Source organism: Calliphora vicina, chromosome 3 (assembly GCF_958450345.1).
Source record: "Calliphora vicina chromosome 3, idCalVici1.1, whole genome shotgun sequence".
In the NCBI taxonomy this organism is placed as follows: Eukaryota; Metazoa; Arthropoda; class Insecta; order Diptera; family Calliphoridae; genus Calliphora; species Calliphora vicina.
In genome coordinates this window covers 112,441,100-112,459,290 of record NC_088782.1, presented here as the reverse complement: position 1 = coordinate 112,459,290, position 18,191 = coordinate 112,441,100, and the positions used below count along the sequence as shown (strand labels likewise).

At 29.8% G+C, this 18,191-nt stretch overlaps 1 protein-coding gene across 1 annotated transcript in view; it reads left to right on the top strand.

Moving 5' to 3' along the window:
- LOC135956096 (uncharacterized) overlaps positions 1–18,191 on the top strand; it is a 231,103-nt gene that overhangs the window by 162,018 nt on the left and 50,894 nt on the right. Inside the window, exon 5 of the mRNA XM_065506591.1 lies at positions 14,672–15,084. The gene's annotated coding sequence lies outside the window, so the exon portion shown is untranslated. The remainder of the gene's footprint in view (positions 1–14,671; positions 15,085–18,191) is intronic.

The window sequence follows — 18,191 nt, the reverse complement described above, 5'->3', positions numbered from 1 at the left end:
ACATTTCAAAATATCTTTTGTTATATTTTTCAAAAAAGTTTTCCATGAATTTTTTAATTGTCAAAAGATATATATATTTTTGAAAATTAGATAAAATTCCCTATCGATTGATATATAACATGTCTGCCTTATGTTTTGTACATGGCAAATTAATTAGGGAGAAAAATGGAAATATTTGGAACCGGTGAAATCAAAACAACTGGAGTTGGGTGTGCCAGATTTCATCTTGAACCCGTCAGTGAAAACTGCACAACTTCAAACAGCAGTTCAGATCCAACCCACTCACCCGTACTTGGAAACAGAATTGGGGGTGAAATAGCGAAATCTGTAAGCCATTTAAAGACCTACAATTAAAAAGTTTTAAAATTAAACTCAGCAAATGATGACATTCTAATCTATGTTTTTGAAATGTTTATTCTAACATTTACCCTCTAGTTAACAAATTAAACTAAGTTCAACTTTAAAATTCCCTCAATAATAATAATGACTTCATCTTATTGCTAAACTTAATATTCAGCAATTCAGTTATTATTCTTTTCCGCAATTTATGTTTGCCACTTAATGAAAATGACTCGTTGTTATTATTATTACTGGTAAATTGAGATGTGAGTGGTGGTCTCGCTGGAGTTCTTTTTCAAGAAAACAAACAAACGATAATTACGAAATTATTATTATTATTCTCATTATTAAGGCCGCTTGTTTGTTTATTTGTTGTTCTGAATAATCAGCACAAAATATTCTTTGTTAAAATCCAGAAAAAAAAAAATGGAAAAGAAAAATATATTTTAAATATTAAACTACTTGACAATTAAGGTTAAAACAATAAGCAGGAATATGAAGAAACCATTGTTAAGTGGGTAATTGCAGTTCAGCCAAAAAAATAAAAATGTAAACCATTTTTAATTGTGCAAAGATCGTGTAAGAAAATTATTCACATCTGTTGATGATCTGGCGGATTTTAAACATGTTCTCATATTAACAGTGAGCCTTACTTTAGGCGCCACTTTCTTTGAAGAAAATTCTTTTAATTTAAAGTTTCTTATATGTTGTTTCTCCTCCTCTCCTGTAGAGCGAATGTTTATTTAATTTGGCTTTATAAGGTCATGTTAAATTGTTATCCGCTTAATGTTTCTGTTTGTTTGAAGTGTAAACACTCTGTCTTTATAGGAAAACACACTCTCCGACTCTTTATTAAATGCTGTAACGTGTGTCTGTTAAAGTTTAATTACAGCCAAGTTTACAGAGTGGAGTGTGATAAACCAGCAAACAGTTTTGAAGCAATCAAGTAAGAAAGCTGTAACGAATCCTGTATACCCTTCACGAAAGTATACTTTTTTGCTTAAAAAGAATTTATTAGTAAAAATTTTATGTTAAAAAATTTTTTTTGGGTGAAAAAAAATTCGGACTAAAAAATATTTTTCCCGATTTTGACCCATTGTAGGTCCGAGTCACTATCACTAAAGACGTTATATAACTCATTGGAAAGGTCTTTGAAATATCTATCATTAGATATCCATATTGTCTATATTAATGACTTAGTAATCCAGACATAGCTCAAAAAAAGGTAGAAAAAGGTAGTCGTGGTTTTTTGCTTATATCTCAGCCATTTGTAGGGCGATTTTCTCGATTTTAAAAAGCAACCTAAGCGGGACTATAGCGGATATATTGATGTATGAATCATATATAGAAGTTAATTGAAGGTTTCGGAAAGCTGATTTCAACATACAAATGGATATTTACTCCGCTAAAACATATTTTTCCCGATTTTTACCCATATTAGGTCCGAATCACAATCACTAACGACGTTATATAACTCGTTGGAAATGTCTTTAAAATATCTATCATTAGATATATTAATGACTTAGTAAACCAGATATATATCAAAGAAAGGGAGAAAAATGTAGTCGTGGTTTTTTGCTTATATCTCAACCATTTGTGGCCCGATTTTCTCGATTTTAAAAAGCAACCTAAGCGGGACTTTAGCGGATATATTGATGTATGAATCATATATGGAAGTTATTTGTGAGCTAAGGAAAGTTGATTTGAACATACAGGCGGATCGCTGGACAGATCCGAAATATACACTTTATGGGGTCACATGGTGAAGGGTATATAAAATATCTCAGCCATTTATAATCAGATTCATAAGATGAGACCTCTACAATTCTAGGTTATAGGAAAGTTAGAGGGAGTCGTGGTTTATTCGCATTTATAAACACATTTAGCTGGTTTTCAATAGCAAAATTTTACCCAGAATATGTTATATTTTAAGCTGTTGACATGTAATCATTAAAAATTCCCAACTATTCAGAAAACTTAGCAGTTTCTTCCACCTTTAGTAACTTAATAAAATTGCTCACTGGTTCATTATCACCTCTCATTCAACCTGTTTCTTTATAAACTTCTATAGTTTATCTCATTTTTCCTTTACCTGTACTATTTATATAGTTGTTGTTTTTATATTATTTTTTTCTTTTATTTTATTTCTTTTGCTATACTTTTGATTTGTTGTTATTGCTGTTGTACCGGTAAATATTTCTTGTTCATATTAAAAACTTTATCATGGGTATTTTTGAAATTGCTCTTAATTTCCGGTCACATAAGTTGCCAGTGTAATTATGATTTTAAATTGCCGTCTTTAATTCTTTACCTTTACACAACTTCAAGTGCGAGCAATTCGTAATTGGATTGAAATTACACAAATATGTTTGTATGTTAAAGAATGTGGAGCAGTAAAATACAAAAAAAATTGTAAAATAATAAATAAGCAAAAGGATTTCCTTTGCTTATTTATTATACTTTTTTTCATATTTTATTTATATTCCTTAAATATGAAAAATTTCAGTTTTTTAAACGTGCCAAAAAGCCCAAGCTACCATTAATAGCTGAAATCAGTGAAGTTTTTTAAAAATAAACGATTTCTTTTAAAATATTTTAATAAAATAGTGATTTATTTTCAAATTAACGTTAAATATCCGGAATATTATTTCAGAGTGGTCAGAAATTTTAAATAGAGTCTAAGGATTGAGAGAGAACGTGACACAGATTAAACAAATAGAACTATAGACTACCAATTTAAAGATTATGCCTATAATCAAGCTATAAAACACTATAACAGAGATCAAAACCATTACAAATGGTAAATACAACTAAAGAGTGTCCTAAAATTGACGCAAGATTTGAATTAATTAGAATACTAAATTTATTGTTTTTTTTTCAAAAGAGCCAGGCTTCAAAATAATATATCCATATAAAACGATTTGAATCGGACTGATAAATCTGTATAAAAAGAACCACGATTCAAAATAATATCTCAATAAAAAAGACTGGATTCAGATTGACAAATCTTTATAAAAGGTTTACTGTTTAAAATGTAAAAGTCCATAATTCAAAATAATATCTCCATAAAAAAATCAATTTGAATCGGATTGATAAACAAAATAAAAAAGACTGGATTCGGTTTGATAAATCTGTACAAAAGGAGTCACGATTCAAAATAACATCTCAATAAAAAAGACTGGATTCAGATTGACAAATCTGTATAACAGAGTTACGATTTGAATTTATAAATCTGTATAAATTCTGAATTGAATATATCCTATAAATTATTCTGTAAAAAATAGTGGCTCTATTGAATGGAAAATATTTAATGAAAAGAACCAGGATTCTGACTGATAACAAGCCATGATTTATATTAAAAAGTTGTATAAAAAGAACCACGATAAAAAATACCGGTTTTTGAATTGAATTATTATATAGATTTATGCTTCGATAACTGTCTAAAAAGAGTCACGATTGAAAGTGAAAATGTTTTATAAAAAAAGCCAGGTTTTTTTAAATGAAAATATTCCATAAAACTAAGCAGGATTCGAAGTGATAAATCTGTCTAAAAATATCCGGGATTAGGGTTGTTAAGACTATATAAAAAGAGCTGAGATTCTGATTAAAGAATCCAGAAAATGTCCCAGAATAACTATATATTTTTGTGGGTGTGCGATAAATATTTTGATGATAAAAACGGAATAATAAAATAAATGTTGATATGTATTTGTACAAATAGGTCTACAATTCAAATTAAAATTATGCTATAAATAGCGACAGGTTTCGTGTAGTATATCCGTATAATAAGGGACCGGATTAGGTTTTAAGAATCTGTATAAAAATAAGGATTGAAACTTTTTTATTCAGCTGAATGAAACTATATGAAATGAGCTGAGATTCTGGTTAATAAAAACCAGAATACCATAGAATAATAAGAACCACGATTTGGGTTGATAATTCTGTATAAAAATATCTACGATTCGAACTGAACATATTCAATAAAATTATGCTGGATTCATGTAATCTGCAAGCAGTAAAAAACCTGGTTCAACATGGTTACAGCAACTATACTATGTTCTACTCACTTAGTTATTGAACATTATAGTGTAAAAAACTAAGTTTTTTTTGCTTCGAAACCAACGAAGCGTCATATGCGGGAAGTTTTGCGTTACATCTTTAACCCTCTGTTAGTCGCAATCATTTTCAATGGAGACTAGTCGCAATGTTTTAAATTGATATCAATAAAGAAAGGCGCATTTGAAAATAATCTCTTCACTTTTTATTTCGAAAACATAAAAACAATATTAAATTCAAAGTATTTAAAAGAATAACAAGTAAGAAAGTATGGTCGGTCAAGCCCGACCATATAATACCCTACACTAAGTAAAAGAGCAAAAAAAAATTTTTCTTTTAAAATTTCAATAATTTATATTTTTGAGTGATTTTTGGAAGTGGGCCTTATATGGGGACTATGACCAATTATGGACCGATCACCATGAAATTACGTCGTATGATTTAAGTCTATATTAAAGTTAACTATATTGAATTTTGTGTGTATACCAAAATTTTTAAGCGATTTATGCACGTTAAAGTGATTTTCGGAAGCGGGTCTATATGGGAGCTATGACCAATTATGGACCGATCGTAACAAAATTTGGTGACATGAATTTTGTGTATATAAAACTTATTTGGAGCGGAATTTGTGGAGAGACATATATAAATTAAACATATATGACCGATAAAGTCCAATTTCGGAAGGACATTTGTATGGGGGCTAGGTGAAATAGTGGACCGATTTCAGCCAGTTTCTTGGCTTGGTCCTTGAGCCGAAAAAATAATATATACTAAATTTGATCGATAAATCTTCAAAATTGCGACCTGTACTCTGCGAACAAGGTTTACATGGACAGCCAGCCAGCCGACCAGACGGACGGACGGACGGACAAACGCATAATACCCTCCCCACTATGGTGGTGGTGTAGGGTATAATTAAACATTTATGACCGATAAAGTCCAATTTTGAGAGGACATTTGTATGGGGGCTAGGTGAAATAATGGACCGTTTTTAGCCAGTTTCAATAGGCATGGTCCTTGAGCCGAAAAAATTATATGTACCGAATTTCATCGAAATATCTTCAAAATTGCGACCTGTACTCTGCGCACAAGGTTTACATGGACAGCCAGCCAGCCAGCCGACCAGACGGACGGACGGACGGACATCGCTTAATCGACTCAGAAAGTTATTCTAAGTCGATCGGTATACTTTCAGATGGGTGTTAGACTAATATTTTTGGGCGTTACAAGCATCTGCACAAACGCATAATACTCTCCCCACTATGGTGGTGTAGGTTATAAAAAGCCGGATTCGTATAATAAGTCAAAAAAAAAAAAACGAGACTGGATTCGGTTTGATGAATCTGTATAAAAAGAACGATGATATGGATTGGAAATATTCTAACAAAAAGAGCCAGTATTCGAATTGATAAATCTGTTTAAAACGATTCGGGTTGATAACTTTATAAAAAAACGAGGCGAGATTCTGGTTAAAAAATCAAACAAAACTTGAAGACTTGTACCATAGAATAATAAGAGGCACGATTTGGGTTGATAAGTCTGTATAAAAAATCCACGATTCGTACTGAAAATATTCTATAAAAAGTAAATCTACACACAGAGAAAAAACATGGTTCGGCATGGTTAACACAACTATAATGTGGTTTTTGTAAGAATATACATTTGTCGTACACAAATAATTGTTATTTTAATTAAATTTCAACATTATTTTAGATACTGTAAACATTTTTATATTCATAGCAATTATAAATTTGACTATTGTTCACTGAAACATAAATATTTTTCAAATAACTAAATAATTATTAAAATGCAAATGTATGACTTAAAAATGCTGAATTTTTTTTTTTCAAATTTTTGGCTTTTATTTTGAAAGATTTGTACAATATAAAGTTATTCAAAGAATTGGTTATTGTTAGCTACCACATTTTCCCATCTTTCTGGCAACTTATGGATTCCCAGCCAAAAGAACTGCTCATCTTTTGACGCAATGAATATTTCGGATACTCTGCTCTGAAGTAAAGCGTATCCCAGCGTATCCGAATAGATCGAAACAAATAGTAGCCGGACCGGGCAACATCCGGAGCATAAGGCCAGTGAGGCAGAACTTCCCAAGCAATTCATTATAATAGATTTTAACAGCGTTTTGATGATGGAATATTTTCTCATATTTTCGGCCAATGCTTGCTTCAAACGAATCAGTTGCGTTCGGTACAAGTTCCCTGTGATTGCCTGGTCAGAATTCAACAAATCATAATATATACCCTTTTGCTCTTATTATTTTCTTTTATAGCGTTCAAACATCATTTCGGACATGCAAATTCGTCTTTCCAGGTCTCTAGGCTTCAATTAGTATGGTACCCAATTTCCTTGTTTTTGGATGAATCCTGCTACTCGCAAACATTTTGAAATTGCTGCTTGAGTAGCTCCCAATGATTTTGCATGCTTTTTTTAAGATTTACAACAATCTTCATGGACAAATGCTTTTAATTCTTGATCTTTAAACTTTTTTGGCTGGACTGGGCGATAGTTTTCTTTCACTTCTAAACTGCACAAACAATCTGTCGCACATTGAAACCGATGAAACACATTCACCTTAAGCTTCGGTGAGTTTCAACGGCACTTTTTTATACCCTCCACCTTCATGAGAAGGGTATATATAAGTTTGTCATTCCGTTTGTAATTTCCACAATATAATTTTCCAACCCTATAAAGTATATAAATTCCGGATTCTTATAGATAGCGGAGTCGATTAAGCCATGTCTGTCTGTCGGTTGAAATCCATTTTCGGAAGACCCCAGATATCTTCAAAATCAAATCTTCAATATTCTGTCTTACATGCATTCGAGAAGTTTTTAATTTAAAATCAGCAAAATCGATCCACAAATGTCTGAGATATGAGGACCAGGACAACCTCGATTTTTACCTATTTTTGACCTACATATATCTGGAGTACTAAGACATTAATATAGACAATATGGATATCTAATGATAGATATTTCAAAGACCTTTGCAACAACGATAAGACCTACAAAAAAAGAGAAATTGAAAACAAAAAAAAAATTAAAAAAACAAAAAAAATTTAAATTAAAAAAAAAACTTTGGAAAAAAAAATTAATTTTGTTTACCTAAAAATATTTATCATTTTTATTTTGAAATATAATTTGGTGAAGGGTATATAAGATTCGGCACAGCCGAATATAGCTCTCTTACTTGTTTTAAATTAAAGAACTAAAGCAAAACTTCCCGCTTATAATATTTTGTTGACACAAAATTCGACATTTTCGAAGCAAAAAAAAAAACTTTGTTGTTTACACTATAACGTTCAATTACTAATTGAAAATAAGTGACAGATTTCTATTAAACAGATTTATTTGTTCGTTAACATAAGACAATACAATTGGTTACGTCTTTGTGATCATAGATAAAACAAATAGATCGGAAACTCTCCTGTCAAATACCTAACTCAGTTGCCAAAAATCTAAATGGTGAGAATGTATAAGTAAAAAAGTATGTGAAAATAAAAACAACACTAGAATGTGTGGTTAGTTTGAGTAATTTGTTTGTTAACGTTTTTTCTAGTTACCGCTCTTTTGTAAATGTAAAGGTGAAAACAGGTATACGACCTGAAGGAAACCTGGGGACATGTGTCTCCAAGTCACCACTTTCGTTGACTATTTTGCTGACTTTTTGGCTACATTGTCAACGAAGCGTCTACGTTTTTATATTTGTCTTTGATGAGAAAAAAAGAAAAACACGAATTTGAGGACGACTCTTTGTAGCTATTTGTTTTCTATTTGTTTTTAACACAACGTCAATTGTTAACAAAATATGCAGTTTCATTATCAAAATCTACTTCAGAAAAGTAGCAAAAGGGTAGACTAGGATTACTTAGATGTACTAGTGAGTCTCTGGTGCCAATGATCCCAAAAGAAATACCTAGTCAATAGTACTATTGTCAGTAGTAGACAGTGTTGCCAGGAGCTGGCGAAAAAAGAAGCTCTATTGGCTTCAAAAAAAGGCCAGAAAAAGCTAAACCGCTTTAGAAAAAAAGCCAAAAAAAAGCTAAAATATTATAAATTAAGAATTTTGGTTTATATTTATTTTTAAATAAAAAATTAGAAAATATGTTCATAAAATTCATCTGCTTTACTTAAAGGAAGTACTAAAAAGTTAAATACTAGATTAACCATGTCAGAAAATGGACATTGTTGGTTCTATATTTGTCCATTTGTAGTTTAATATATTCTGCCCTGAGCCTTAAGCTTCGTAATTTTATTAACACTTTAATTTTTCACTATCAATATGACATAATATATTTTTTTGGTTTTACTACTTTATTATGAACGGGAAAAAAATTATTTTTTTCATAATCTTCACTAATTAAAACGTTCTTTATTTTATCTCTCATTCATCAAACTAGTATGAAAAATGTGTCAAAAACATTAAACAATTTTCAATTGGCGACGATAATGGATCAAATTCCTTGAATTTTAAATCAGAAAACAGCAAATGATTTATTTACTTTTTGTACTTTGTGCAATACTGGTTTTAAAAAAGATGGTACGCCAAATTATAATCAGTGTATTAATTACTTAAAAGTTTGGCTTTTTAGAATTGCTGGTTTGACGAAATTAAAACAAAATGGGTTTTAACTCGAAGCATAGATCCACAAGACGTTTAACGGCTATTGATCGCCATCGAGTATCACAAGTCTTCAGGAGTTTGTGGGGCTCTTGTCCATTATATAGTGATGAATATAATGTGTAATAACAATTTTGTCTTGAAAGAGAATTTGCTAGACATTTAAGCTTTCAGATATAAAATACTCTATTTCATTTTGAACCACTTGATATTGGCAATTGTTATTTGTTCTTTTAATACTGCACAATTCTTGAGTATGTTGAAAAGCTAAATGAAAATCAGTAATGAATTAAAATGAAAATGGTTCACAAATATAAATTTAGCCTTTTTATTTACTCTTTAGTCTCGAAATTTTTAGCCTTTTTTAATTTCAAAAAAGGCTATTTTGAAATTAAGAAAAGGCTAGAAAAAAGCCACGAAGCTAAAACCAAAATTTCGAGGCTAAAGAGTAAATAAAAAGGCTAAATTTAGCCTCAAAAAGGCTAAACTGGCAACACTGGTAGTAGACTTCCAATGACATGCACATTAGGCAAATAACTAATTTTGGCGAACTTTTTGGCATACAATCACGTGATGGCCAATGTTGTATAAGTAATGAAAATCTTTTTTTAGCTTTAAAATTTTCGAAAATTTGCCCTATTTCAAAATCTCGAAAAAAAATAATAGGATAGAGTCGAAAGGGCCTAAGGAAACACTTTAAAGCTATTCCTGTTGAGATGCCTTTCAAAAAAATATGTTTCTGGGCATTCAACAATCATTATCAATGGGGTTTTAATCACCAATTGATCCAATATCTCTGAATTTTTTGTGATTTTCCTTTAAAACTCTTCTTTGGGTTTTCTTAAAAATGTCATTAATACTGATTCAGTTTCATTCGTTGCATTTGTAATTAAGAGTTATTCAAAACATATTGATATCCAAACCTCATTACTTTAAAAACTTTCTTAATTTTTCCACATGTTTTGCTGAAGGTGATTTGGCACAATTTGGCACAACATCTGTTTTGAATTCTTATTTGAGTTATTGCTCATTAAATCAACAAATTAAAAATACACAAACTTTTATTTAAACTCATTTATAATCAATTACAGTAGCTTTTAATAAAAACTTTAATTCTTTTTTAATTAACTATTCTAGATAAGTATAAATATTTATATCTTATTATTTATTATATTTAATGTTGATCTCCAACTTTAAAAAAAACTCTCTTAACAATGAAATTTATTCAAAATTTAATATTTATCTTAGTGATAATAGAATCGTGATAAACAGCTTTTTGTTGAGTCTGTCAAGGTTAATAAAAAAATATGGTTATTTATTCTTAAATACAAAAATTTGTTATCTTTCCAATTTTTTTTTTTAATTTTAAATTCATTCAAAAACAGTTATTTACATAAGCAGCTCTCTTGGTTTTACATAAATATTTAAAGTACATAGTAAGCAGTAGTATGTATTGTATGTTGTTTTATTTAAAGCCATAAAATATTAAGTAAAATAATGTAAAACCAGAGACATGATAAAATAAAAATCCGTTAGTAAGCTTTTATTATAATAAACATACTGAAACAAAGTTATTTAAATTGTGTATCCGTAAGTACATGTATCTAGTAGTTACACAGATAAATACACATGCTCATATGTCATTTGGAATTTAAGCGTTTTGTTTACTTACAATTTCAATTCAATACGATACGATGCCACATCTACTACTCCACTCCAGACTTCAGCACACAGTTTTATTTTCAGAAAACCATTTACTGCTGACAGAATTAAATTACATTCTGTATACAACAACAAATAAACAATAAAATATTTTTGCTGTGGTTACAAAATAGATGTTTCGAATGAAAAAAAAACTGTCTATACAAAAGTTTATTTAGCTTAAGATGAAAATCGGCTTCAATATTTTCAAGGCAGACCCAAAAGTCCTTTTACAAATCCAATTGTTTAACTCATATCTTGATATTTATCTTGCAACTAAAAATGAAAAATTTTCTTTTTCTTCAATTTCTAAACAACTTTTAAAACTCCCCTGCTATTTAAATACATTAACTCTAAACAAACATCAAGTTTAATAATGCAAAATCCATTTATTTGTTTATTTAAGTAAGAAACTGATTTAAAACTATTTTAGCTTTAAAGAATGTTTAACAACAAAAACTCACTGTGTATCAAATTTCATAATTTAAACAAATTTGTTGACTTGACGGAAATCACATCAGAAAATAAAACGAATTATTTTAAAAGCCCATTCAAAGCAGGCCATTGATTACAAAGCGGTTTTTTGCTAAAAGGGTAATTTACAAAACTGCTAACTGTGAAATAAATTATTGCTAAAAAAAAGTTTTCTTTTTTGGACAGTGACGAATTTAAAATTCGTTTCTAAAGAGCACAAAGTTTGTATAATATTAACGTATATGATTTTATTAGTTCTTTTAAGTTCTAGCACAGTTCTTTCTAGTTCTGTTCTAGTTCTGTTCTAGTTCTGTTCTAGTTCTGTTCTAGTTCTGTTCTAGTTCTGTTCTAGTTCTGTTCTAGTTCTGTTCTAGTTCTGTTCTAGTTCTGTTCTAGTTCTGTTCTAGTTCTGTTCTAGTTCTGTTCTAGTTCTGTTCTAGTTCTGTTCTAGTTCTGTTCTAGTTCTGTTCTAATTCTGTTCTAGTTCTGTTCTAGTTCTGTTCTAGTTCTGTTCTAGTTCTGTTCTAGTTCTGTTCTAGTTCTGTTCTAGTTCTGTTCTAGTTCTGTTCTAGTTCTGTTCTAGTTCTGTTCTAGTTCTGTTCTAGTTCTGTTCTAGTTCTGTTCTAGTTCTGTTCTAGTTCTGTTCTAGTTCTGTTCTAGTTCTGTTCTAGTTCTGTTCTAGTTCTGTTCTAGTTCTGTTCTAGTTCTGTTCTAGTTCTGTTCTAGTTCTGTTCTAGTTCTGTTCTAGTTCTGTTCTAGTTCTGTTCTAGTTCTGTTCTAGTTCTGTTCTAGTTCTGTTCTAGTTCTGTTCTAGTTCTGTTCTAGTTCTGTTCTAGTTCTGTTCTAGTTCTGTTCTAGTTCTGTTCTAGTTCTGTTCTAGTTCTATTGAATTCCAGTTCAATAAATTTCTCATTATTTCAATAATATCTATTTTATTTACCTTTTTTACATTTTATCCTTAATTTTAGTGAATTATTATTTAAATATAAGTGTGGTTATTAAGTCCATATTTAATAATTATTAATAATAATTTATTGCCAATATTACATAAGTACACTATTTATAAATTTTATAAAGACTATTTATCATTGAAAACTAATATTTATTTAATGTTTAAAAAATTCATTTTAATTTTGATTTATGATAAAATCCCAAAGTATACTTTACAATTTACATTAACTATTACAAAAACACACACATAAATGAAGTTGTGTTTGACAAAAAAAAAAATATTTAAAAATATATTATATAATATAAGTACAAATGAAATATAATTTAGATAATAAAGCAGGTAAAGGAAACCTTAGAAAGTTTTAGAAAAATGGCGAGTAATCAAATGAAAAGGGTTAAAAGTAGGACTAAATATCTTTGGCGACCCCAAATTAGCCCTTGTCTTACGCTCAGCACAGTGTACATTGTTTATGGCCTTGTGTGGTTTTCCACACATACGTTATGTCTATGTATTTTACACTAGCAACATAAGTTGTTGTAGTTTAAATCATAATTTACCATCAATAACATATTTATTTAAATAGTTTTTATCTATTACATCAAATTAGTTTAGGTTCAATATATTTACACACATTTAGATTATCTTTAATATTTACACACACATTTTTGTTACGACTATGGGTACATTAAATACCTTTTTAGCAGAAACCAATCATTTTACGACAAAAAATGCTGTTCTTAATGTAAAAAGCATAGAAACATATGTGTGGATAACCACACACCAGGGTAACCAAAGTCACTTGTGAAATATCTTATTATCAAAGATATTTTTGTATCAATTAATGCGTTTCCTTTCCCTAAATTACGTGGCATTTAAGAAATTTCTTGAACTTCGATTAATTTTTTTAAAAAAGATTAATTTTGTGTGGTTTCCCACACAAGCGTGAATAAAAAAAAAAAAAAAAAAACTTTTTGACAGAAACAGCTCATTTGACGACAATAAATACTGTTCCTAGTGCAAAATACATATAAATTACACATGTGTGGATAACCACACATTAGGCTAAGCATCGTAACTTTTGAAATATCTGGTTATCAAAAAATATTTTTGTATCAATAAATGCTTTTTCTCTCCGTTATTGATGTGCCATTTAAAATATTAATTTTGTGTGGTTTCCCACATCTAACTTCATCTAACAAAATAAGCAGGTTGTAAATAGTACTGAAGAAACAACCACCCATTAAAACCTGATGGAATGTCAGCAGTACACGAAATTCCAAATTGGGTATTAAACTTCATCTAACCCTTCATCTAATACGCAATTTGGAATTTCGTATACTACTGACATTTCATCAGGTTTTAATGGGTGGTTGTTTCTTCAGTACTATTTACATCCTGCTGACATTTGGTTCGATGTATGAGAATATCTTGATATATTCTCTTTCTCTTTCCAGTTAATTTCGTTCGTTATTTCCTTGTGTTCTATTCATTTTAAATCATTTCACCTTTGACCTTTGTGGTGCCTTTTATTGACCATATCTGCTATTTAAATATTATGACAGACCTTTTAATACCCAAATATGTATGTGCATAAAAAGAACTGTAAAAAAACACTTTTCAACCATAAAACTACATAATAAAAACGGGAAATAACATATTAAAATGTAATAATTTATAAAATTTTTATTTATTTGTTGCAATAATAGTAAATGAAATATAAATACACAAACAGTGGCAGATGAAATTGAAGGGAAAAATAAATAAAAATTTAAAACTAATGGTTACTATAATCATTAAGCAGTCCAATTCCAATTGCTCCAATTGCTTTTAAAAAAACGTTCCTCCGAGAACTCTATAATAGATGACTTCTAGTGTCAAAAATAACTACTTTCTAAGTACAGTATAAGATAAACGTTTAAAGTGACTACACTATTGGTTACTTAGAGACACTAAAGTGACAATTGACTTCAAACTAGATTACCTGGGATGTTTAAAGTAACCAATTGTCTTCTCTCTGCACTACAAAGAGCACATACGATTCAAATGACCCAAAATATATAAATTGGTGTCAGCCAAGTGATAAGACATTGCTTAAATGCTGGGATGTTTCAGTTATTCTGTCTTCCACTGTACCGGTATTTTATTTAAAAAGGATGTTCAAATTTTAAGTAGGTGTGTATGTATTTAAAAATACATATTAATACACACACCTACAAAAGTTTTTATTTTTTTCCCCATTTAATTCATTTATGTAAATATACAAGCCTTTTATTTATACATAAAGCAAATGTATGTTTTTTTTTCTGTAAACAAAAAATCTTTAAAAAATAATTATTTTTTTAAATACGATTGAAAGTTAAATTCATTAATTTCACTTGAATTTTTTTTTAATATTTTTATTATTTCTTTTTCGCTGTTATTGTATTTATTTAAAGTTTAATTTTTATTTGTTTGAGCGCTGTATTAATATTCTCTCTTCTGTGTATGTGTCTTTCATTTTCATTGTAGATAATTATTGCAATTTGCCACAGGCATCAAGCAGCACTATAACAACAATAGCAACATCAACATCAACATCATCAGCAGCAATAGCAGCAGCAGCAACAACAATATAATATGGCCATAAGGCTAAATGGAAACAAGGGAAAACAACAATTTTACCATTATTTTGTTTAAATAATAAAGAAACGTACAACAACAAAAAAAAAAACATGAAAATAAAATAATAAAAACAGTAGTGTGTATTTTAATTAAATAAATTTGTAAAGTGGATCAAAAATAACAAATAACACACTCACACACGGTGTCAGTGTAAACGGTCATTTCAGCCAACTAGACTTGCAAACGGTCTAGGCCGACGCCAGCCATTTCTGCAGCTAGCAGCTTGATGCATTCATCATTTAACGCATAAAAAGTTAAAGGTAAATATTTTTTTTTTGTTTAAATTAATAAAGAAAAAATAATAATAAATACAGCTTTTGGTATTAAATGTTGCAACACAAAACCTACATAAAGTTAAATTATGTGGAAACTTTTTTTTTAAACAATTTTGTTGTTAAAGCAAATAAAAAATCATTTGTAATTAAGAAATTTTCTTTTAGTAAAATTAATTGAACATGCTAATAATCTCAGAAGTTTATTGAAAAAAAATACAGACATTGATTTGTGGTTACGAAAAAAAAATCGGATTAAAAAATATGTTTCCCGATTTTGACTCATTTAGTTTCGAATTACTATGGCGTTTTAGAGAGAGAGCCACTTTTAACCGTCAACAGAAATAAATCTTAGTTTTAGTTACACTGTGTGTAATTTTTTGAGTCATGGAAGACCAAAAAATAAAAACACGTGTCTCCAAGTTTTGCCCAAAGTCATGCATTTTTTTATGGGCCCCCAAAGATTTGGGACCTTGGTGTCATTTTTGCAGAAAAGTGATCATTTTCTCAGGCTCATATCTTGCAAACAGTTCGGAATTCTGATTTACTCTCTGAGGCAAAGTTATAGCCCTTGTCATAAAGAACAAAAATTGTGAACATATCAAATAAAATCGGAATTATTCGAAATAAATTTAGAAATGCATTTTTTAAAGCTGCCTAAAAGTATGCTTTAGTTTATAATAATTTAATAGTTAATGGTCCAAAACACCGTCCGACAAATATAGAAAAAAATCGTTAGGCATGAACCGGATGATATATGTCTGAAACTATAAATTGAATGAAGAAAAACTGTGTTTTCTGATTTTCATTTCGTTATACTGATAATTTTCTCAGGCTCATATCTTGCAAATAGTTCGGAATTTTGATTTACTCTCTGAGGTGAAGTTGTAGCCCTTGTCATAAAGAACAAAAATTGTGAACATATCAAATCAAAACAACTTCATCTTCAAGGTCAAAATCGCAAAAAACTTTCGAAATAAATTCAGAAATACATTTTTTTAAAGCTGCCTAAAAGTATGCTTTAGTTTATAATAATTTAATAGTTAATGGTGTAAAACACCGTCCGACAAATAGAGAAAAAATCATTAGAAACTATAAATTTAATGGAGAAAAACTGTGTTTTCAGTTTTTCATTTTGTGATCCTGTGTCCTTGTTTAAGGACTTCAAAGAAGTACATTTTTCAAAAAATATTTAAAAATACTCCTGCTATTCCAACAATGACAAATTGTATGTCAAAAGAACAAGAAGAGTTGTAAAATATTTTGTATTATCTTTATTTTATCATGTAGGGATCAAAACATGTCAAAATTGCTCTTTAAAATGTTTATCCTTTAAGATTGCCAATAATTTTTTTTTATAAAAATAGTGCGTTAAAGACCCAAATATTCAATACTAAATGTCATAAGTTCATCTATCTATTCTTCTATATATATAAAAATGGATGTTTGTATGTGTGTATGTATGTATGTATGTTCCGAATGAACTCAAAAACGGCTGGACCGATTTTGATGAAATTTTCAGGGAATCTTCAGAATAGTCTAGCGGGTAACACTGTAAGGTCAGATTTTTGATTTTCGGTCTGTGGGCGGAGGGGCGTGGCATTATCAAATTTTTACATTATACCGCTAATGCCATCTATATATATAAAAAACGGCTCCACCGATTTTGATGAAATTTTCAGGGAATCTTCAGAATATCCCAGCGGGTAACACTGTATAGTCAGATTTTTGATATTCGGTCTGTGGGCGGAGGGGTGTGTAAAAATCTAATTTTTACATTATACCGCTAATGCCCTATATTTCATAAAAATGGATGTGTGTATATATGTTCCTTATGGACTCAAAAATGGCTGGACCTATTTTGATGATATTTTCACGGTGTCTTCAGAAAAGCCTATTAGGTAACAGTGTAAAGTCAGATTTTAATTTTCTGTCTGTAATAAACAATTTGGTTTGCTTATAGGGTCATGAATAAGATATTTCCATACTGAATTTTTGAATTCATTAGAACCAGCCGAAATGCGACTACATGTATTAACATTGAAGGTTGATTCACCGACACTGTATATTAAAATCGAGATCGATATGCAATATAAAACAGATGTTTTCTAAAGGCCAGCAACGCGGACCGGGTTCAGCTAGTCCTTTATATATATAAAGGTCAAATTAAAATATAAAAAAAAATTATTAGTATACAAAAAGTTTTATTAAGAAAAGTGCATGTTTATAAACTACACCACCATGTGGGGGAGGTATAATGGGTTAGGGCTGTTGTTTGCAACATACAAAAATATTGTCCCAACACCCAACTTAAAATATACCAATCTGCTCAGGATCACTTTCTTAGTCGACTAATCGATGTCCGTTCGTCTGTCCGTCCATCCATGTAAACCTTGTAATCAAACTACAGGTCGCAGGTTTAAAGATAATTCGACAAAATTTGGCACAAACCTTTATATTGCCCCAAGGACAAAGCCTATTGAATTTGGTTAAAATCAGCCCACTACTTATCCTAGCCCCCCCATACAATTGGATTATTTGAAAATAGTTAAGCTCTCAGAAATATCTTAATTATAAACATATTCAAACCAAATTCAGCACAATTAAGTTTTATGTAAGCCGAACTCTCACGACCAAATTTCGTGACGATCGGTCAACAATATTCCATAGCTCTAATATAAGCAACATTCTCGAAAATGTCATTAATATATATAAATCTCTGAAAGATGTCAGTATCCAAACAAAATTCAACACAAATATGTTTCATATATTCGCAATTCTTCCCACCAAATTTTGTGACGATTGGTCCATAATTAGTCATAGCTCGCATATAAGGCCCACTACCTAAAATGTGTGTATTCAAATAAGATTCCACACAAATAAGTTTTATATCAATTGAAAACTCTAATCATATACCCGGTGTAGGGTATCATAAGGTCGGCTATTGCCCGACTATACCATTTTACTTGTTTATTAAAAAGTCTTCTTCGTTGATTTTCACAACGGATTTTGTTATATTTTTTTTTCGAATGAAATATTAAAATAAAATATAAACAAGTAAGGAAGTATGGTCGGTCAAGCCCGACCATATAATA